This window comes from Schistocerca serialis, chromosome 3 (genome assembly GCF_023864345.2).
Source record: "Schistocerca serialis cubense isolate TAMUIC-IGC-003099 chromosome 3, iqSchSeri2.2, whole genome shotgun sequence".
Taxonomy (NCBI): Eukaryota; Metazoa; Arthropoda; class Insecta; order Orthoptera; family Acrididae; genus Schistocerca; species Schistocerca serialis.
Window position 1 is genome coordinate 906,701,921 of NC_064640.1, and position 24,892 is coordinate 906,726,812.

Here is a 24,892-nt window from a genome sequence, read left to right on the forward strand (position 1 = left end):
CTACTTAAACCTAACTAACCTAAGGACATCACACACATCCATTCCCGAGGCAGGATTCGAACCTGCGTCCGTAGCGGTTCCAGACTGAAGTGCCTAGAACCGCTCGGCCACACCAGCCGGCTACTGTAATGACAGTGATACACTTGTGGAGCCAGTAAAAAGAAAAGAATCGAGCCCACTGACGACTGGATCGTGCAGTGTGGTTCAAGAGAAAAAAAAAGGTTACCATCTGACCAAGTCGCGCTGTCTTATCGATAGTATCGGCTGGAGGCTGACGGGTTTCAGGCGGTGTGGTCCAGTCTGCGTCGACGATTCGCGCCGTTACTGCTGTCTGGACCTTTATCACGCACGTTCGCCGTCGTGTTTGCTTCCGTTGTTGAGAAAGGGCAAGTTATTGAGACTGCAATGGGCTCGTAGACGTCATCGCTGGCGTGCTGAGAGGGAAAATGTAGTGTCCCACTTTCGGTACTAAACCTATGATGGCTATGTAAGTGTCACATGCTACAATGCTGACCATAGTCTGATAGGCTAAATAATTAAGCAAAGTGGAAAAACGACTGGTATGTTGGTTCGAGGAGCGATTGCATATAATGTGTTACCATGACTACATACACTCTAAGACAAAAACAAAAATGATAATTTCGATTTCAGAAAAGTTAGAGAATTTATGCAAGAGAACGAGCTTCACAAAACGAGCGAGTCAACAGCGCCTTGCTCCACCTCTGGCCCTTATGCAAGCTGTTATTCGGCTAGGCGTTGTTTCATAGAGGTCCTGATATGAAATGAAACGGCGCCCCAGACACTCACTTCCGGATGTCGGCCGTATGGCGGTCCCCCTGAGGGATAACGTACCGGATTCCGTCCAGTCAGCGCATCAGATCGACAAAATTTCGAGCTAGTTGCAGGGCCCTGCCTATAATGCACCAAAAGTTCTCAATTGGGGAGAGATGCGGCGACCTTATTGCTCAAGGCAGGGCTTAAAAAGCACGAAGACAAGCAGTGTGAGGGGTTTCAAATAACTTCCGGGAATTCAGCCTCGTAACACTTTCAGCGACCGCCGATATTTCGGCGGGAGAACACCCCGCCATTTTCAAGGCAAACTGCAACGGACAGGCGGTGTACATACAAATGTAATACCTCGGTTCTCGGACTGAAGCAGGAAAGATAGAACTACTTAAACGTAACTAACCCTAGGACATCACACACATCCATGCCCGAGGCAGGATTCGAACCTGCGACCGTAGCGGCAGCGTGGTTCCAGACTGTAGCGCCTAGAACCGCTCGGCTGCTCCAGTCGGCTGTTTCCGTTACAAACGAAATCATTTTTAAAGCGGAATCTGATGTGCCCATTGTAAAGAGACGTCCCAAACTAGTCTTGTCCAATATTATTTTTATCGATGTGTATTAACAGGGATAGTGCGACACTGAATTTCCAGTAGCCCAGCAGCGCTGTTGCATGGCTGTAGTACTGGTTAGTCGTCGTATTCTATGTATAGGACTAGCCTAGTCTGGGACCTCTCTTTCGAATGGGCACGTGAAATTTCGTTTCAGGCATCATTTTATTTGTAACGGAAAACAAACCGACACTTTCTGTCGACACTGCATGTGGCATGAGAGAGGTGATGAGTAGTATTTGTTTAGTATGTAGACTTTCCCGGCGTATTAGTATATAAAATTCTTGTCGGGTTTCCAGGTGGATCAAACTGTCAAGGTCCGAAGGGATCCTGTACTTTGAAAACGTACGGACCTTGGTTAAACGAGCATATGCTGTCTCGGATGCTCAGAATTTACCGCAGGAGCAGCAACATCTTAAGGAAGTGTTCAATAATAACAGCTATACGGACCGACAAATTCGACGTGCTTTTGAGTTTGTACCTCTACCTGAACCTTCTGAAGACACCTTTAGGTCTGTGGCTTTTCTTCCGTATGCTGGGAATGTGTCCGCCAAGATAGGTAGACTTTTGAAGAAATATGAGATCAGATGTGTTTTTTGTCCGCCAGCTAAGATTCGAGCACTTCTTGGTTCTGTTAAAGATGATTTAGGTCTGAAGAAATCTGGCGTTTAAAAAATACCGTGTGAGTGCGGGAAAATTTACATCGACCAAACTATTCGTACCGTCAACGATAGGTGTATTGAACATCATCGCCATATGCGATTACTACAACCAAATAAATCTGCGGTGGATGAGCATTGCCTTACAGAGGGACACAGGATGCTATACAATGAGACACAAGTAGTTGCAAATGCTTCGCGGTAGTGGGATTCTATTTTAAAAGAGTCTGTTGAAATCAGACTAGCAGATAATATCATTAATCGTGATAATAGATACCCGCTAAGTATAACGTGGAATCCCGTTTTATCAGATATAAAGAAACAACGGCATCTGAATCGACCGGCTATGAATAATCATTTGTAACGATATATCGTTTTCAATAGTATTCACCACCGGAGGCGCTGCAACTCATTTTGCGCCAGGGAGCAGCAGGAATGTTTTAACGCGTGCGCACTGTATCTAGTGCATGTGCTGTTTACCTCTGATGCATATAAAGCTGCACTTATTTGCAAGTAGGATGAGTTATCGAGAGCAGCGTAGCTTTTCTCACCTGATGATGGCGGCCGGGTAGACCGCTGAAACATTGTGTTCAGATGACAGTTTGATCCGGCTGGAAACAGGACAAGAATTTTATATAGTATTTGTTTAGGTTCCAGAATGAGATTTTCACTCTGCAGCGGAGTGTGCGCTGATATGAAAGTTTGGAAAGTAGGAGACGAGGTACTGTCAGAAGTAAAGCTGTGAGGATGGGGCGTGAGTCGTGCTTGGGTAGCTCAGTTTGTAGAGCACTTGCCTGCGAAAGGCAAAGGTCCCGACTTCGAGTCTCGGTCCGGCACACATTGCAAACATGAAACTGCGGTTATCTACCGAAAGTCTAGAGAAAATGCGCCTGACTCCAGGAGGAATACACTGTATGTTGATAAGTGATTCTAGGAAGTGATTAAGCTGAAATCGCAGTTGGGTATGGAAAGTGACCTCATTTTTTATAAAACGTACATCACGAGAGATACGTAACCTTGCCGGACGACGGAACGAATAAAGAACGAATTAGATCGCTTACTCACCGAAATATTATTTTCCTAACGTTTATGCCGGCAGAGCTTTGCCGAGCAGTAGTTTTCGTTTCCCAGTGTTGTGCGAGTCGGTGGTGTTATAGAGAAGCCATCCCTGGCATACAGCTCACCATCTGCCGCCGCGCTCCATCCATCATGCCGTGTCGCCAGGCAGCTATGCACCCAGCCGTAAAGTTGTAGTGCTGCCTAAGCTTTCTGAACGTTCCCACCAACCTAAACTTTAGTTGATCCCTTATAAAATAATTTAGAAAAGCACCGTTCGTGATAACACTGTTATCCCTTATTAGGACTATCTTTGCAGGGCAGCGTCATTGTAGCGTATTGCTATTTCCTGAAAATGGATGAGGAAATGTGTACGACTACAGAGAATGAAAACGAAGTCATTATCATGCATATTGTTCTATTTCGGTACTTTTGTGCACCGATGAGTTAAATAATTATGACCAACTGTATAATAGCGTGTTGTTCCGCTTTTCAAACACGATACAACATACACTACTGGCCATTAACATTGCTACACCACTACGATAACGTGCTACAGACGCGAAATTTAACCGACAGGAAGAAGATGCTGTGATATGCAAATGATTAGCTTTTCAGAGCATTCACACAATGTTGGCGCCCGTGGCGACACCTACAATGTGCTGACATGAGGAAAGTTTCCAACCGATTTATCATACACAAACAGCAGTTGACCGGCGTTGCCTGGTGAAACGTTGTTGTGATGCCTCGTGTAAGGAGGAGAAATGCGTACCATCACGTTTCCGACTTTGATAAAGATCGGATTGTAGCCTTTCGCAATTGCGGTTTATGGTATCGCAACATTGCTGCTCGCGTTGGTCGAGATCCAATGACTGTTAGCAGAATATGGAATCGGTGGTTTCAGGAGGGTAATACGGAACGCCATGCTGAATCCCAACGGTCTTTTATCACTAGCAGTCGAGATGACAGGCATCTTATCCGCACACCTGTAACGGATCGTGCAGCCACGTCTCGATCCCTGAGTCAAGAGATGGGGACATTTGCAAGACAACAACCATCTGCACGAACAGTTCGACGACGTTTGCAGCAGCATGAACTATCAACTCGGAGACCATGGCTGTGGTTACCCTTGACGCTGCATCACAGACAGGAGCGCCTGCGATGGTGTACTCAACGACGAACCTGGGTGCACGAATGGCAAAACGTCATTTTTTCGGATGAATCCAGGTTCTGTTTACAGCATCATGATGGTCGCATTCGTGTTTGGCGACATCTCAGTGAACGCACATTGGAAGCCTGCATTCGTCCTCGCCATACTGGCGTATCACCCGGCGTGATGGTATGGGGTGCCATTGGTTACACGTCTCGGTCACCTCTTGTTCGCATTAACGGCACTTTGAACAGTGGACGTTATATTACAGATGTGTTACGACCCGTGGCTCTACCGTTCATTCGAACCCTGCGAAACCCTACATTTCAGCGTGATAATGCACGACTGTTTTAGGTCCCGTACAGGCCTTTCTGGATATATAAAATGTTCGACTGCTGCCCTGGCCAGCACATTCTCAAGACCTCTCACCAACTGAAAACGTCTGATGAACTGTGGTATCGTGTTGAAGCTGCATGGGCAGCTGTACCTGTACACGCCATCCAAGTTCTGTTTGACTCAATACCCAGGCGTATCAAGGCCGTTATCACGACCAGAGGTGGTTGTTCTGGGTACTGATTTCTCAGGATCTGTGCACCGAAATTGCGTGAAAATGTAATCACGTTTCAGTTCTAGTATAATATATTTGTCCAATGAATACCCGTTTATTATCTTCATAAATTACAAGATGGTGGTTTACGTGCACGCAGCTGGTTCCAGATATGTGTTCCAATAGGTACAGATCAGGTACATTTGCTGGCCAAGACGTCAATGTCCCTCAAACCACTGTATCACGATTCTGACCTTGGAAACGGTCAGTTATCCTGCTGGAAGATGTCATCGCCGTAGGGGGAGACTTCAAGCATGCAGCGACGCAAGTGGTTCAAAATTAGTTAAAATGGTTCTGTACACTATGGGACTTAACTTTTGAGGTCATCAGTCCCCTAGAACTTAGAACTACTTAAACCTAACTAACCTAAGGACATCACCCACAGCCATGCCCGAGGCAGCATTCGAACGTTCGAACGTAGCGGTCGCGCGGTTCCAGACTGTAGTGACTAGAACCGCTCGGCCACCCCAGATGGCTGACGCAGGTGGTCCTCAATAATGCTGTCATGATGCCTTCGATTAACACCACAGATCCCATGGAAACCCAACTCAAAGTACCCCATAGCATAATTCTGCCCTCACCGACCTGAATTTGGCCGCGCGGGATTAGTCGAGCGGTCTAAGGCGCTGCAGTCATGGACTGTGCGGCTGGTCCCAGCGGAGGTTCGAGTCCTCCCTCGGTCATGGGTGTGTGTGTTTATCCTAAGGATAATTTAGGTTAAGTAGTGTGTAAGCTTAGGGACTGATGACCTTAGCAGTTAAGTCCCATAAGATTTCACATACATTTGAACCTTTCGACCCGATTTGTGGGGCGGTGCATGTTTTGTTCAGCCATTCGCCTGCATGACGGCATATAAGGACCCAGCCATCGACCTGGCGTAGCAAGAAATGCGATTCATCCGACCAAAGACACGTTTCTATGGATCCAAAGTGAAAAATCAGTGATGCTCTGCCCACTGCGATCATAACTCACGATGTCGTTGCGTCAGTACAGGAACACGTAGGGGCTGTGTGATGTGGACCCCAAAGTTCAACAATGGGCTTTGAACGGCGTGTTCCGAAACTCTTGTGCCTGCACCAGCATTGTACTCGAATTTAATACCTTCAGGTGCTGACGTTCGTTGATATATATCAACGGGGACAGGTGAAAATGTGTGCCCCGACCGGGACTCGAACCTGGGATTTCCTGCTTACATGGCAGACGCTCTATCCATCTGAGCCACCGAGGGCACAGAGGATAGTGTGACTGCAGGGACTATCTTTCGCACGCCTCCCGCAAGACCCACATTCTTACATTGTATGTCCACACACGACATTCGTAGTGTCCCACCCAAACACACTCATTGCTCGTGGAAAACATTCTTACTAAGTCCCGTTAGAGTTCGGCGAATATGTGTGCATCTGCACAGAAGAAGAAGGTCATGGCCGGTATTACGAGAACAATATACTTATATGGATATGGTGTCTGTTCTTTCGGACATGTTCTTTCATGGTGGCTGAAATGTGCAAAACCGGAGATACGAAGATTTCTCATAACATATCGCAGGGAAAAGTGAGATGGCTCCGAGATGCTACATGGCGCTCCGTGACCTGTCCTCCAGGGCTCCATCGCCCGAGCGTCAAGCGGAAGTCCATCGCATTCAGGAGTGCATTTTATCGGTAACGAGACGTCGCGTGGAGGGACCTTCGATCCGTGCTCCGTGGTTGGACAACGTCAATGGTGAACGTATTTTCATGCATTATGTATCCAGGGGACATGTTCTTAATCGCCTATCCTTGATCACACTGCTCCAGCATGGTGATGATCAGCCCTTGACGTCACAACAGGACATTGCTGCTGGGTTTCTGGAGCATTACCGCCTCCTTTTCAGTGGCACGTCGACGGACAAACGGACAGGAGAAGAAACTTTGCGACAGATGCAAACGGGGGGGGGGGGGGGGGGGGAATGGTCCGGATGCAGAGGCGTTATTGGAACCGCTAACGGAAGGTGACATACGAAGGGTACTCATGAAGCGTATGGTGCATAAGTCACCTGTGCCAGAAGGGTTGAATTTTATTTCAGATTTAATGATGTCTCAATGGGTGTTGATGTATAATGAGTTATTGAGCCCTGACACGGAAGTCCCGTCGCAATTGATGGTGGGGCTGCTTATACCAATACCGAAATTGGCAGGCAGTGTCAGCGCCCATCAATTTCGACCGCTCACGATGCTCAATACCGTCTAAAAGATCTTTGCGCGAATGTTGGCTGCAAGGCTCAAGACTGTAATATCCAAGACATTACCACCAGACTAGGCTTCTCTAGGGGTTCGGAGCAACATCCACTCTATCCTAGGCGAATACCGTGACACCATTTCTCTGACGGAATCTTGTCGCATGCATTCAGCGTTCGTATCAGTGGATTTTGATAATGCCTTTGAAAGGATCAACCACAATTTCCTTGACCCTACCATAAGACGCATGGCCATACCTCAGAGTTTTACAACATCTAAAAAGTTTTGCATCACCTCGGTTCTGAGAGTTCCGGAACATGTACAGAAAATTCGAATAGAGATCAACATAAACAACATTTCCGACCTTTTTATTGCTCACGAAAACCACACATTGCATGTTGTACCACCATACATCGAGACCTTCGGAGATGGTGGTCCAAATTGCTGTACACATCGATACCTCTAATACCCAGCAGCACGTCCTCTTGTATAGATGCATGCCTGCATTCGTCGTGACATACTATCCACAAGTTCATCAAGGCATTGTTGATCCAGATTGTCCCATTCCTCAACGGCGATTCGGTGTAGATCCCTCAGAGTGACAGCAAGTGAAGAGTCGCTATTACAGGGCACAGAAGTAGGAGGATCCTGCTCCATGGGATCCACAGAAGCATCTGCTTGCTTGTGCGGTCAGTCTGTAGAGTCCAGCGCTGAAAAACGGTTGCTGATGCGCTCCGGCAGCACGGAGGCCATACGGTCTCAGGTATCACGTGGCAACACCCTCGAAGAGGATCTTCAAGTTGGCGAAGGAGACCGTTTGCCTTTGGTGGCCTTTTTCGAGCCTATCCGGTAGAGAAAAAATTGGTTGTTGTTTGGCTGGAGGGACAGAGGAAGTCTTCACGGGAGTACTCCTTCTGTTCTTTCCGGCCTACCAGTTGTGTACCTGGTGGCTTCGCCCATTGAGGCGAGGGTCTGACAGCTTGTGGCACAGCTGGAATGGGGGATGGCGATGCTACCTTGACACTGGGCGATTTCACAACCTCAGAGCTGAATTGGAGGTCGCATATCTGCGTGTCCATATCCTCCATGGAGCGAGGGATAACAAGAACAGAACTATAGGTGCCAGATGGGAGAATGCAGGGTTTGCATCTAGCCAGTAACTTGCGAGCGACTGGGTAAGGCACTTTTTCCTTTACGCAGATCTCTTGGACAGCCCGCTCATCAAGATACATGGGACAATTCCGAGAGGAGGTGGCATGGTCGTCATTGCAGTTGATACTGCGGATAGAAGGAGGTGGACAGTCTCCCTCGTACGCAGCCCTACCACAGGTTACACATTTGGCTGGGTGTCGACAAGACGTTCTAGTGTGGTTGAGACGATGAGGAAGTCTGTGATAATTTCATAGGCTGCTTTGATCTTGAATGGAAGCACCACTCTATCAAAGGTGAGAAAATGAGTGTGGGTGGGCCTAAGGAGGAACCTACCTTTTTCATTACACGACGGACGGCAATCAAACCCTGATCAGAGACGTGATTGTATTTCGGCCTTGGTTAGACCACCAAGCAGCCTGGTGTTAATTACACCACGGGAAGAATTCAAAGTTCAATGGGCCTCAACATGAACAGGGAAGCTGTGGAGAAGCGAGGCAGCAAGGAGTTGTTGTGCTTGAGAATCAGAAGTGTCTCCAAAAGCAAAGTGCCGTTCTGTAAACGAGAGCAGGATTTCACATGGCCGGCTTGCGACAACACCTTCCTGAATAATAAACGGATTTACTGTGGCGAAGGACTGATCGTCTTCAGTACGTGAGACCACGAGGAACTGTGGTGCAGAGGGAAGGGCTTGGAATCACTTCCTCATTACGTTTACGTTTCGTAGATGTTGATTGGGAAGATGATTGACTCATTGCGAGAAAATCCCACATGATTGCCAGCATCTCTGATGGTGTGGTCCTTCCAACTGGTGGCCCCCTTCACTAGGGGGCGCACCCACCTTAGGTGATTGTTCACACCACAGGTCACAACTGTATTACTTCATTTCCTTATTTCTAACATTTTCAAACTGTACATCGACTTTAGATGACATGTCAATCATAGATGTTCTTATCTCTATTTAGTGAACGTATTTTCAGTCATGTTTTGAACATTGTCCCGCTACACTTTATTAACTAATGTTTCGCCACAAGGGACATCGCATTCTAGAGAGTACATTAATATGGAGTATGTCATTCTTCTTTTCAAACATTCACATACCCATTTCTTCTTTCCTTGTTGTCTTTTGGGCATGCTGTTGTAGTAATTAAAGTAGGCACAAATGCTGTGATCAAAAGAAATGATTAGCGTACATTCGCATTCTCTTTACATCGTTCCTTTCCTGTTGCTCCCATGGCGATGGACTCTTTCTATCGCAATCAGTAAGCGTGAAAGGAAGCTACCGTACAGACAGAGGAATCTACATTCATACTTCCAGAACTAATTACCTACTGACATAATCGTCGGTATTGCTTTCGTTTCCCAAAAGTTATAAATATTCGGATTTCGGAAAAGAAGCTCTGTATTTGGCCAAGATGTCGAAGACGAAGGTCCCTTACGTACTGGTTGTGATGTGGAGATGGCGGTTTGAAAGTGGACAGAAGTAGTACGAGGGAGGGCATCCCTTACCTGAGGGGACACTACCTGGCGATGGGGGAAGTGTGGCAAAAGTCCGGCGTGGCAAATGTCCGGCATTCCTGCAGAACACCTGACAGACGGACCAGTCGGCAATTTGAGAAGGTTGCAGCTCAGGTAATCACCCTCCCTGGGCCTGGCCGGTACGAGGGGGTACCTGCGAATCCTACCTGTTGACCCGGGGCTGGGAATTACGCGTTACCCAGTCACCTGTTACGCGTCAGACGCATGGGCCGGCCGTCAGGAGCGCACAGGGAGGAAGAAGAAACAGAGGAACCCCTAACACCGAAGCGGAAGAACGAGAGGAGAAGGGAAACAAAGAAAGGGAAAGGGAGCTTGAAACAAAGGGGTGACTATTCCTACGTCAGTGACAGATAATGCAGAACATTCCCTGTAACACACTAGACATGTTCCCCAAGGGAGGGGAAAAAGAATAACAAGAGGATAGACATGCAGCACGGAAGGAAAAAATGCTGCAAAGGCTAGGGGCCCGTGGTAGCCAAGCACGAACCTGCCAAAGAGTGGCGAGCCCTCTGGGAGGATCTGGCGCTGTGAAAGAGAGAGAGATATAAAAAGAAAGAGATATAGAAAGAGATATAGAAATGTTTCCATATGTAACATATTAGGAGGTGTATGAGCACCGGAGTCATCGACGAGATGTTGCATAGTACCAGATTCTCGCCTAGTGACCAAAATTATATCTAATTTGTTCCACATTAAACTGGTTGTGTATTAACGCATTACAGTATCTCGCCAGTTTCGCTGCCATACAATAGTTAGAGTCCTCACTGGACCCTTCGGAGTTGCTGCTCTTTAGTTATGACCACGCGGTAAATTTAGAGTAGAGCAGAGGTTGTTACACATCCTCTACACGGTACAGTACTCATACAGAAGTTTCTTTCTCAATTTCCCCTCGTATTTAGACGCCATCATCTACGCCAAGCAGGCAGTAGCTATCTTACTGAATGTTACGATAAGGCATATTGATGTAACGAATGCTATTCGAAACCTTGCAATCGAGAATTCTAGGGTGGTTTTGTACCTTACTAACGCCGCAGTGCATAAAAGTTTATGTCAGTGGGAATCATTAGAAGGGATTGTATCAGGTACACGTGCTTCGCGACAGGAAATGCTGCTGAATTACGCAGCGCAGTTTCTGCTTCGGCCGCCTGACGTCGCTGCATGGCAGAGTCGCCTGTGAAAGTAGCAACCTGATTACGGCCCGTAGGGAATTATTCATGTAACCTCAACGCACCTCCCATGGACGCACTATCGACGAGATGCAAATAAGCCGCCAAAGTACACGACCAACTGAGTAATCAACTCTTTACGATGCGTTACGAAATTGTGATTTCACTTTTTGTTTCTTAGCTGCGGAGGACTCTTCGTTGCAACAACCGAATTTTACTCTGCTTTTACATGTGTAGTTCCTCCTGCAGTGTTATTGTATTGTTTGGTTACTATCTAAGACACTTCGTATACAAAGAACACTCAGAACATTTTCGAACCTACAGATACAGCACAAGATTCAAAAAACACTCTTGTATCTCAACATAACCACTCTGAAAATCAGTACACTTTGTGCAGCTACTTTTCAATTTTTAACACCTGCACTAAATTAAGTAAAGATGAAGATGCCTTCAAGTAACTTACCCAACCAGATATTGGGGAACCTATATTTGAAAATGGACTTTTCACTTTGTTCCATGGTGCCACTTGCAATTTTTCACAGATAAAAATAATTGTCAGATGTGAGAGAAGAGATATAAAACGGAAAAAAATTTAAGATCGGCTGATAATTGAAACGAGGGCATTTGAGAATGTAGTCTTACTCTTAACCACTTCGCAACCAATAAAACAAAAGTCGTTACAGCATGCAAATCAAGGCACTATTTCGGCTTCAGCCTCACCATTTGACGTGAATCCCTGTCAACGTAGTGATTATTTCAGGCACGAGAATATAAAATTATCACTGGAAACCAAATGCGGTGATCACGGAGGGCTTAGGAGCTATTATTAACCGAGGACATGCAGTTCTGCATCTACGATCCGAGACGTTTCTCAGGTCGTATTATTGTGTTAGAAGAGACGTTTATATTTATGCACGATGTGAAATTTTAGCTTGGACAACATCATTTAGAAAATTATTCCATTCCATCTTGGCGTGGTGGTACAGCAACATTGCTACTATTTAGAAAAAAACAGTCGTAGATTGCACAGTGTTCCTTATTAACTCAAGAACGACGCGTTTCGCCCTATAGTTTATCCATAGGTTAAGTGTAATAATCTCACGATTGTTGCTAATGTCGGTGTTTCTTTTTCATCATTTATATACGGCTGCAGAATAATGAATCGTGTCTGTTCCTATAAATTATTTGTTAATGTCTCCAGTAAATTATGGTATACAGTGTACCAAGAGGAATGGTAAATATTTTTGGCACACTTTTAAGTTAAACAGTGGCTACTTGTCTGTGGGAAGTTACAGCTATATGGAAATACGCGTATAAGAAACCATGCAAAACCATACAAAATAACGTGAATGGCACAAGTGGCTGATGACATACATCACGAATCATTTAAAAAATGTACATTTAAAAATATCCCACACCGCCCACCGACTTTTACACAATTAGTAGGACTCTTAGTAATATTTCTTGTAGATCTTATGAACTTAACTTGGTGCATTTTATCACAGTATCGTAGTTCATAATGCGAACGAATTACTCATTTTTTGTAACTACTCTTCTGCGGTTCTTGTTTCTGACTTTGCCCTCCAATCAAAAGTCAGCCAGATTTAAGGCTGTTGGTTGCAGTAACCAAGGAATGTAGCCCGTCCAGTTGATACATAATGAATAAGATACGGGAAAGCGTCGCTACGCTGAAAGAATTTGCGTAGCCTTGTGCAGAAGGAAACCTTTCTAATAGTCGCAATTAATTTAGTGATAAGACTTGATACTTGAACCGGGTAAAACAATACGCCGAACTAACCTATGGTATGTCAATATCACACTGCACGTTTATATAAAAAAGATTTTGGAAATGTCTCTAGTAAAGTGTATGTGGATTTTCGTCGCATTAGCGATCTGTTGGTGTCACTAGTGAAAGTAGCTCTATCACATAACAGCGTGAAACGAATTAAGAGGCGATTAGCAGTTTCCTATTTACAAAATTCCTGTTGTTCAGTTTCATCTACTTACTGTCATCGAAGATGACGCAATTCGTTTGTTGATGTGAGGCGCTTTTTTATTGGGAACAGCGGGGCGTGCAATAAAATTAAAAGACGACCACAGGAATACTCCCAAGGGAGAGGAGGAGGAGGGGAATGTAAGAAGAGGTAGCGAAATAATAAAATTGCGTATCTAACATAATCGGTATGTATGAAGAGAGATCAATTATATACGAGATCCACAAAACTCATTATATCCCAAAGGATTGATAGTTATGTGGTGTCACCGCCAGACACCACACTTGCTAGGTGGTAGCTTTAAATCGGCCGCGGTCCATTAGTACATGTCGGACCCGCGTGTCGCCACTGTCAGTGATCGCAGACCGAGCGCCACCACAAGGCAGGTCTCGAGAGGCGGACTAGCACTCGCCCCAGTTGTACGGACGACGTAGCTAGCGATGCACACTGACGAAGCCTCGCTCATTTGCAGAGCAGATAGTTAGAATAGCCTTCAGCTAAGTCAATGGCTACGACCTAGCAAGGCGCCATTAGTAGTTTATTGCCTGAATCTACAGAGTCTCACTTGTATCGTCAATAGCGATGTACAACAAGGATGGATTAAAGTTAAGTATTCCAGCAGCTACGTACTTTTCTTCATAGCATTCATTACGTATCCTGTTTCAGACCTCACGCCATCCTTCGTGAGCTTATAGCGTGCATTGCGGTCCCCTCAAACCACACTGTGTCGGCACTTCTGTCGACACATCAAGTTATCCACCCAATATTTTTTGTGCGTGAACTCCTGTGATATCTAAATGTAAACGTGTTAGTGTTCAGTTATACTAACAATATATTTATAACATTAATTTGATCATATTAATGTAGCTATTTTATAGTTAATGATTTGAATTTACAGTTTCATGTAATTAAATTAAGCAAAAGGAAAGGTAGGAGTATTACAGTTCGTAGTTTCGTTTACAAACTGGTCATTTAAGATCAAGAACACACTAGCTCGGAATGGGGAAAGACGGGTTAGGAAATTGGCCGCACCCTTTCAAGGGAAACATGCCGGTATTCTCTGTATAAGATTTAGAGAAATCACGAAAAACGTAAACCTGGCTGGTCGGACGAGGATATCAGTTCGCCGTCCCACGAATACGCCTCACTGGTCATTTCAATTGCTCCAGCTGTATGTAAACTGTGGATACAGCTGTGATCGAAACAAAAACAATAAAAACAATAATGAACCACTCTACTGATAGGCTGTAAGCAGTTGCATTGCTTATAAACAGCCAAAATAAACCAGAACATTACGTTTATGTATTTATATTGTTATAGTGTATGAAAAACCGCTTAATTAAAATTTGTTTAAATTCATTAGGAATCTAGTTTCAGGCATTTTGTATAGTTACATGGAATTGTAGTGGAGCTGTAGGCTGAGGATGGAGGTGGAAGAATGAACTGACAGTTGATAACTTCAAGACCAGTTGGAAAGTCGGGAGTTTCAACATGAAAGACAACAGTCACGGACAACAGACCAGTCAGAATGGGTTGCTTTTGGGGGGATACTTGTGTATTTTCTGGTAAAAGTTGTGAGTTTAATCATCTTCCATCTTCACGTGTTTATGAAATGTATAGATGTTGTGTTTGTTTTATTTGTAATCATGTGAGGCGAACGTTTTTATGACTCATTCAGATACAGTGAAGAGCCTAAGAAAGTGGTACACCTGCCTAGTATCATGCAGGGCCCCCGCGATCACGCAGAAGCGCCGCATCACGACGTGGCATGGATTCGACTAAAGACTGAAATAGTGCTGGAGGGAACTGACACCATGAATTCTGCAGGGCTGTCCATATATCCGTAAGAGCACGAGGGTTGGAGGTCTCTTCTGAACAGCACATTGCAAAGCACCCCAGATATGCTCAATAATGTTCATGTCTGGGGAGTTTGGTGGCCAGAGGAAGTGTTTAAACTCAGAAGACTGTTCCTGGAGCCATTCTGTAGCAATTCTGGACGTGTGGGGTGCCGCATTGACCTGCTAGGATTGCCCACTTCCTTCGGAATGCACAATGGACATGAATGGATGCAGGTGATCAGACAGTACTCTTACGTACGTGTCACCTGTCATTCATACCTAGAGGCATCAGGGGTCTCACATCGCTCCAACTGCACACGTCCCACACCATTACGGAGCCTCCACCAGCTCCAAGAGTCCCCTGCTGACATTCAGGGTCAATGGATTCATGAGGTTGTCTCAATACCCACGCACGTCAATAGTCTCGATAGAATGTAAAACGAGACTCTTCCAACGAGGCAAGATGTTTCCTTTCATCAACAGTCCAACGTCGGTGTTGACGGGCCCAGGCGAGGCGTAAAGGTTTGTGTCTTGCAGTCATCAAGGGTGCACGAGTGGGCCTTCGGCTCCGAAAGCCCATATCGATAATGTTTCGTTGAATAGTTCGCACGCTGACGCTTGTTGATGGACCAGCACTTAAATCTGCAGCAATTTGCGGAAGGGTTGCACTACTGTCACGTTGAACGATTCTCTTCAGTCGCCTTTGGTGCCGCTCTTGCAGGATCTTTTTCCGGTGACGTCAGAGATTTGATGTTTTACAGGATTTCTGATATTTACGTTACAATAGTGCAATGGTCGTACGGAAAAAATCCCCACTTCATCGCTGCCTCGGAGATGCTGTGTCCCATCGCTCGTGCGCCGACTATAATACCACGTTCAAACTCACTTAAACGTTAATAACCTGTCATTGTAGCAGCAGTAAGCGATCGAACAACTACGCCAGACACTTGTTGTCTTGTACAGACGTTACCGACCGTAGCACCGTATTCTGCGTTTACGTATCTCTATATTTGAATAAGCATGCCTATACCAGATTTTTGGCACTTCAGTGTATGAATAAGTGCAGGACGGCATGGTGTTGACATAAGAGTGATGAAAAGTGTACAGTGTAAAAAATGTTTCATCGAACTGAAAGGACGGCGCCGGACGGTATGGCCGAACGGTTCTACGCTATTCAGTCCGGAACTGCGCGACCGCTACGGTCGCAGGTTCGAATCCTGCCTTGGGCATGGATGTGTGTGATGTCCTTAGGTTAGTTAGGTTTAAGTAGTTCTAAGTTCTAGGGGACTGATGACCTAAGATGTTAAGTCCCATAGTGCTCAGGGCCATTTGAACCTTTTTTTTTTTGTTAAGTCCCATAGTGCTCAGAGCTATTTGAATCATTTGAAAGGACAACAATGAGCCGATAGTAATTGTATAGCAGTGTAACTTTTTTAGACAAATAATTGGTCAGTTTAAAAATACGACAATGTTCCAGAAGTAAACAACAAGGTAGATTCTTCACGAGATATATATTGTTCAATTTAATGGACGGTAATGCGCCGATATTAGTTTAACAGCAATGTAAAATTTTGTGATTGAAACTTGACTTGCTGATCGTGGACTGCTGTAGAGTATTCTAGCAGAAATGATAGGTTGTAAGTTAACAAAAGACTAGCAACAACAGAAAGATGCAGAACAATGATACTTTGAAAGTCTTTGCTATTGAAAGTACACTGTACTTAGTATAGAATGTGTAACTAAAAATTTAAAAATTTGTGCTGTAAGCATATACGAATGTATTGAGGATAACAACTTTATTTCTAATCACAAAATCAGTAAGTGTATGCTTACGTAAGTTAATTAATAATTTGGGAATTAAAAAAATATAAAGTAGATCGAAGTTTTTGAAAATAATAACGAATCACAAGCATTGTTGAATGCTATGGCTCTTGAGAGATGATAAGCGATTACTGCTTCTTTCCAATATTGATTGTTATCTGCGAGAACATTCCAGTCTCTGGAAATCTCAGAAGGAGGGTGATTTCTAATATTTCTGGCTCTGCAGACATCAAATCCAGCTACTAGATGCTCTTCTTAGAATAGCTGAGAAGCCAGTAATGTTCCGAGATCTACCAGTTACATATGGTTTGTTTGGTTCGGGAATCATCAGAAAGACCGCCTAAATTGTAGCCCTCCTCCGCGACTGTCCGCTGTGTTCGGAAGTAGCGCGCAAAAATGATAAATTTCTGTTATTAGTATGAGAAAAACTAAACAGTGAATTTATTTGCCTTTTAAAAAAAAAAAAAGGTTCAAATGGCTCTCAGCACTATGGGACTTAACAGCTGTGGTCATCAGTCCCCTAGAACTTAGAACTACTTAAACCTAACTAACCTAAGGACATCACACACATCCATGCCCGAGGCAGGATTCGAACCTGCGACCGTAGTAGACCACCGCGGCCGGCTTGCCTTCCATATAAAAGCATCTCTCATAGCAGACTATCATTCCATTATTTCAATGTTAGTTACCAACAGAATAATACACAACTGCTAAAGGAAAAGGGAGACGATGCGCTTCGGAGATCTTCGGATCGCGCCTAACTTGGATGGTGGACAAAGCGGTTCGGCTCTAAGATAAGAGCTGGTTCGGCAGTCTCGGAAGACAGACGTGTGCCTTGGTCGGTATCGGTTAATAACTTAATTAGTAAAAAAAAGGTGTGTGAAATCTTATGGGACTTAACTGCTAAGGTCATAAATTCCTAAGCTTACACACTACTTTACCTAAATTATCCTAAGGACAAACACACACTCCCATACATGAGGGAGGACTCGAACCTCCGCCGGGACCAGCCGCACAATCCATGACTGCAGCGCCTCAGACCGCTCGGCTAATCCCGCGCGGCATTTAATTAGTAATCTCTCGTTATTTGGATATGTAATTGAGAACATTTTAATAGTAACTACGGAAATACGCAGTTCATTATCTTGTTTATTTTCTATGAAAGAGTCAAGAATGGAAATTATTTGTGATTCATAAAGTGGAATATCCCCCCCCCCCCCCCCCCCCCCCCGCGGTTTGGGGGTCTTCTCACGGTCCATGCGGCTCGCCCCGTCGGAGGTTCGAGTCTCCCCTCGGGCATGGGTGTGAGTGTTGTCCTTAGCGTAAGTTACTTTAAGTTAGGTCAAGAAGTGCGTAAGCTTAGGGACTGATGACCTCAGCAGGTTGGTCCCATAAGACCTTACCATAAATTCAAAAAAATAAAAAAAAAATAAAAAAAAATAAATAAATAAATAAAAATAAAAAAAATGAAAATTTGCAGTTTCTCGTACTCTGCTAGCAACACGATAGTGGCATTCAGTACGAACAAAGTACTTGAAAACTTAATTATTTATTCAAAATCAGTTCCTTGATAAGAGTTTATTAGAACCTCAAGATTACGGATTCACGACCTCGCACAAACGAAAAAATGGCTGACATCGAAATAAGTGTCCAAGGAATAGAAAAGCAACTGGAATCACTCAACAGAGGAACGTCCACTGAACCTGACGGGATACCAATTCGATTCTACACAGAGTACGCGAAAGAACTTGCCTCCCTTCTAACAGCCGTGCACCGTAAGTCTCTAGAGGAACGGAAGGTTCCAAATGATTGGAAAAGAGCACAGGTAGTCCCAGTCTTCAAGAAGGATGGTCGAGCAGATGTGCAAAACTATAGGCCTATATCTCTGACATCGATCTGTTGTAGAATTTTAGAACATGTTTTTTGCTCGTTTATCATGTCGTTTCTGAAAACCCAGAATCTACTCTGTAGGAATCAACATGGATTCCGGAAACAGCGATCGTGTGAGACCCAACTCACAATATTTGTTCATGAGACTCAGAAAATATTTGATACAGGCTCCCAGGTAGATGCTATTTTCCTTGACTTCCGGAAGGCTTTCGATACAGTTCCGCACTGTCGCCTGATAAACAAAGTAAGAACCTACAAAATATCAGACCAGCTGTGTGGCTGGATTGAAGAGTTTTTAGCAAACAGAACACAACATGTTGTTCTCAATGGAGAGACGTCTACAGACGTTAAAGTAACCTCTGGCGTGCCATAGGGGAGTGTTGTGGGACCATTGCTTTTCACAATATATATAAATGACCTAGTAGACAGTGTCTGAAGTTCCATGCGGCTTTTCGCTGATGATGCTGTAGTATACAGAGAAGTTGCAGCATTAGAAAATTGTAGCGAAATGCAGGAAGATCTGCAGCGGATAGGCACTTGGTGCAGGGAGTGGCAACTGACCCTTAACATAGACAAATGTAATGCATTGCGAATACATAGAAAGAAGAATCCTTTATTGTATAATTATATGATAGCGGAACAAACACTGGTAGCAGTTACTTCTGTAAAATACCTGGGAGTATACGTGCGGAGCGATTTGAAGTGGAATGATCATATAAAATTAATTGTTGGTAAGGCGGGTACCAGGTTGAGATTCACTGGAAGAGTCCTTAGAAAATGTAGTCCATCAACAAAGGAGGTAGCTTACAAAACACTCGTTCGACTTATGCTTGAGTATTGCTCATCAGTGTGCGATCCGTACCAGATCGGGTTGACGGAGGAGATAGAAAAGATCCAAAGAAGAGCGGCGCGTTTCGTCCCAGGGTTATTTGGTAAGCGTGATAGCGTTACGGAGATGTTTAGCAAACTCCAGTGGCAGACTCTGCAAGAGAGGCGCTCTGCACTGCGATGTAGCTTGCTGTCCAGGTTTCGAGGGGGTGCGTTTCTGGACGAGGTATCGAATATATTGCTTCCCCCTACTTATACCTCCAGCGGAGATCACGAATGTAAAATTAGAGAGATTCGATCGCGCACGGAGGCTTTCCAGCAGTCGTTCTTCCCGCGAACCATACGCGATTGGAACAGGGAAGGGAGGTAATGACAGTGGCACGTAAAGTGTCCTCCGCCACACACCGTTGGGTGGATGTAGATGTACGTACTGTTTCTGCGAAGGGGACTGCAACTACAGCAGACTGCAGATTGGTGAACATTAATTACAACTAATGCATTCGACTCATGGCTGTGGAAGCAAATACGCACCTCGCGTGTACTGAAATCTTAGTACAAACGAGATGAGTGGCAACACATTGGAGTTATGAAGAAGAGAAATTTTCGAGGGAAGGGATTTATCACCGACGACTTAAGCAAGAACGAGGGATTTATCACCGACGACTTAAGCAACAACGAGGGATTTATCACCGACGACTTAAGCAAGAACGAGGCTGTACAGTCCTCTTACTTTTTTGTATGGACAGCAGCAAACGGGAGATAATGATGCTGATTCCTGGTTGGATGAAGTCATCGGTTTAAAATATCTACAAGCACTGGGTTTTCAGTAAGATTTTGTCGCCAACAAGGTTTATGTGACGTTAACTAAACACGACGTGTGCATACGACTAATGTATGCATCTGATTGGAGAAATCAACAAAGTAGTAAGCCAGGTTTAAGTTGCAGCGGTTTGTTTTTAAAACATTCCATTTCAAAAGCCTAGCTGGTCCTAGCACCTTACGATACTATCTTATTAGCGCAAGGCGAAAATTGGCAAAATAACAAGTACCTCGATATTAGCTGACGGAATGAGATTAAAAAGTTACGTATTTGAAGTAGCACATCCTGTCCTACGCGTGCATACAGGGCTTTAAAGCCCTCTGGGTTTACGAGGGACAGTCAGTCGATCGCATACGTGCATTGTAATGTCACTGACCACCTCGAGGCCCTGTGCCCTGCAGATAGAGTCGCGCGCAACCCATCGCCCACCGGCAACGCGAGAACCCAACTCGGCGAACAAAACACAATTACTTACGCCTGTTGAGTAGCTGGAACACAACCGTTAAACAGCCGTGAGCTCTCAACGCTGTGATGCCACAGGAGTATCGTATCTAGCTGACAGTAACAATCCAGTCAGACGATGAGCAAAATAGCCACCTCAAAACAAATTCGAGAAGTGAACAAGACAGAGGTCCGCGGTCAAACGATTGGAAATGGAGAACGGGTTTACCTTCATGTTCGGAAGCTACAAGTATACTTTAATTTATGAGACCGAAGAAACACACAAGATATAGAAGAAAATGTTAAAACTGGCACGTTCGATACCACGACAGATCAATTGCAAAGTGATAATGAAACGTACCTGTTTGTCTGTGTCGAAGTTTAGAAAACGTTATTAAGTTGCCATGGAAGTAATAAAACCGTGTCAGTGCCGAAACAACAGAATCAGTCGCAACCAAAGCGCATCGCACACAAAGCTAAGGAAACGAAAACTTCCACGAACAAGAACAAACCGTAAAAAACAGAGAAAACGGGATACGGACCTGGAGCAGGCATCCACAGCAAAATATTGTATTGTAGACAGTGGGAAAAATGCCGAAAAGGAACATGAAACTGGGAACCGATGGAAGTATTAAACTTCTCGGAGTAGCCTGTAATAAAAACCCAATCTAATTGGAGGATAAAGACGTCTGACAGTGGCTGCCTCTGAGGTACACAAGTTTCGAGAAGTTACAGTAAATGTAAACCAGATAGCGCCTGAGGCAAAACCTTTTAGTTTTAAACCATTTTTAAAAATGTTGAAATGTGTGTGAAATCTTATGGGACTTAATTGCAAAGGTCATCAGTCCCTAAGCTTACACACTACTTAACCTAAATTATCCTAAGGACTAACACACACACCCATGTCCGAGGGAGGACTCGAACCTCCGCCGGGACCAGCCGCACAGTCCAAGACTGCAGCGCCTTAGACCTGATCGGTGTGTTTGGTCGTGGCGGACGTCACATGAAATCCGTTAAAGTTCGTTTTGTTGATCGTTCCACTCAGTTTTTTTATTACAGAGGCCAACCAATAGTCTGACCGAACACGCTGAGCTACCGTGCCGGCGTCCGCTCGGCTAATCCCGCGCGGCAAACCATTTTTATTCGGGGCTGATGCAGATATATTCGTATTATAGAAAGTCGTGAACTCACGCGTAATCGAAGTACAGAGATACTAATCAGTGATTAACATAGAAAATGAAGCAGAAACTCCCATCTTACATAACATATACAGATGATGAAAATAATCAATACAAAGACAAACTTCCCATAAAACGTCACCTAGTGCATTCTGACATGTAATTGTATCCCGGAACTAATATAGATGCCAAGTCACCAAACAAACGACTGAGTAAAAGAGAAATTTTGATGTTGGCCACAAGAGAATAAGTAAGAATGCTCCTAGCCGAACAGATAATTGAAGGAGCTCCAGCAAAATAAATAAAGTAAGTCATCAGGAATTGTCGGACTTTCTGAGGAGTTTTCTTCATCATATTTACATCTCACTGCAGAACAACTAACACTGTTGTCTAACAAATTAGTAGCCTGTGATGAGTTTTGTATTGACTTCACTGGACTGTGCGCAAAAATTCATCTCTATACATCTTAAAAATTAAAGTCTCCCGTCCCTTTTTCGGTCTGTTTGTGAAGGCTAATCTTAGGAATTACGGTAGGTATTTTGATATGTTTCTCACTAGTAGATAGGCTGAATCACTACTATACCAGACAATAATGAAATAATCAGCTGTACTACAATTGCTAAGGTCATAAACTGCACTCACGACTCCATCAAGAAAAGGCTTTTTCAGTAACTTAAACTATGACCCCTCCGATCAACTTAATTCCGATTAGCACCCATAAAAACACGTGGGACAATGTTATTTCGAAACAATACACACAAATGAAGAAATTATGAAAATTACCACCGCAGTGTTTGATGACAGCATTATAAGAGATTCCACACATAATGAAATAGAGAAGTATCCAACACCGGACTGGAGAAACATTTGACAAAACATTGACGTCTAAATGACACGGTATGCGGTAGTTACGGAAGCTATTCTAATGGGCGAACTGCTTTTAAGCATCAGACAACGAAGCAGTTCCTACTGCAAACGCTACATCGCGATCTTTACTACTGATCACACCTTTACAAAAACGAAGCTTAAGTATGGAAGTGATCGCACAATAACGAGGCCGTCGGATTTTACTAGGCATACATCTTTCCTCCTAGGAAATAAGCTGATCAGGAATCAGCGTCTCCCTCTATCGCATTCGCAGTGCCTTTAGCGACATATTGTCGTTTATACTCAATGGCATCCAACAGATTACTTCATCCTCTAATTACACACATCAAAAAAAGTTTTGCATCACCTCGGTTCCGAGAGTTCCGGAATCTGTACAGGAAACTGGAATAGAGATCAACATAAACATCATTTCCGCCCTACTGCTCATGAAAACCACACATTACCTGTTGTACCACGATACAGCGAGACATTCAGAGGTGGTGGTCCAGATTGCTGTACACACCGGTACCTCTAATACCCAGTAGCACGTCCTCTTGCATTGATGCATGCCTGTATTGGTCGTCGCATACTATCCACAAGTTCATCAAGGCACTGTTGGTCCACCTTGTCCCACTCCTCAACGGCGATTCGACGTAGATCCCTCAGAGTGGTTGGTGGGTAACGTCGTCCATAAACGCTACTTTTCAATCTATCCCAGGCATGTTCGATAGGGTTTATGTATGGAGAACATGCTGGTCATTCCACTCGAGCGATGTCGTTATCCTGAACGAAGTCATTTACAAGAAGGGGGCGCGAATTGTCGTCCAATAAGACGAATGCCTTGCCGATATGCTGCCGATATGGTTGCTCTATCGGTCGGAGGATGGCATTCACGTATCGTACAGCCGTTACGGCGCCTTCCATGACTACCAGCGGTGTACGTCATACCCACATAATGCCACCCCAAAAAAGCAGGGAACCTCCACCTTGATGCACTAACAGGACAGTGTATCTAAGGCGTTCAGCCTGACCGGGTTGCCTTCAAACACGTCTCCGACGATTGTCTGGTCAAAGGCATATACGACACTCATCGGTGAAGAGAACGTGATACCAATCCTGAGCGGTCAATTCGGCATGTTTTTGGGCTCATCTGTACCACGCTGCATGGTGTCGTGGTTGCAAAGACGGACCTCGCCATCGACGTCGGGAGTGAAGTTGTGCATCATGTAGCCTATTGCGCACAGTTTGAGTCATAACACGACGTCCTGTGGCTGCACGAAAAGCATTATTCAACATGGTGGCGTTGCTGTCATTGTTTCTTTGAGCCATAATCCGTAGGTAGGCGTCGTCCACTGTAGTAATAGCCTTTGGGCGGCCTGCGCGAGGCATGTCATCAACAGTTCCTGTCTCTCTGTATCTCCTCCATGTCCGAACATCGCTTTGGTTCACTCCGAGACGCCTGGTCACTTCCGTTGTTGAGAGCCCTTCCTGGCTTAAAGTAACAATGCAGACGCGATCGAACCGCGGTATTGACCGTCTAGGCTTGGTTGAACTACAGACACCACTAGCCGTGTACCTCCTTCCTGATAAAAATGTCGTGTGAGTAGGGCGTGCCGTTGGGTAGACCGTTCGCCTGGTGCAAGTCTTTATATTTGACGCCACTTCGACGACTTGCGCGTCGATGGGGACGAAATGGTGATGATTAGGACAACACAACACCCTGTCCTGAGCGGAGAAAATCTCCGACTCAGCCGGGAACCGAACCCGGGCCCTTTGGATTGATATTCTGTCGCGCTGACCGGGGCGGACTCCTTCTGGTGGAATGACTAAAACTGATCGGCTGTTGGACCCCCTCCGTCTAATAGGCGCTGGTCATGCATGGTTGTTTACATCTTTGGGCTGGTTTAGTAACATCTCTGAGCAGTTAATGGGACTTCCACAGTCAAGTCTGTCTTCAGGAGTTCTGGGAACCGGGGTGATGGAAAATATTTTGATGTGTGTATATTGCCATTTGATTTCCGGTGATTTCCATTTCTTCCAGAAGGCACCCCCTTTTCGCACTACTTCTGCTCAAGCGCACGGCCACGTACAGTGTGCCCCTCGATCAACAGCAGATAACGCACTTTCTCTACCTAGAGCAGTTGTCTCTCCATAGTTAACAAAATGTTGATAAATAAGTAATCTCTTTCGTGCTTATCACTGAAAAATAATAAACAAATTACAGTTTTGCACAGACAACAAATAAGACACCCACGTGGCACAATGCCTTCTTATAGATAAGT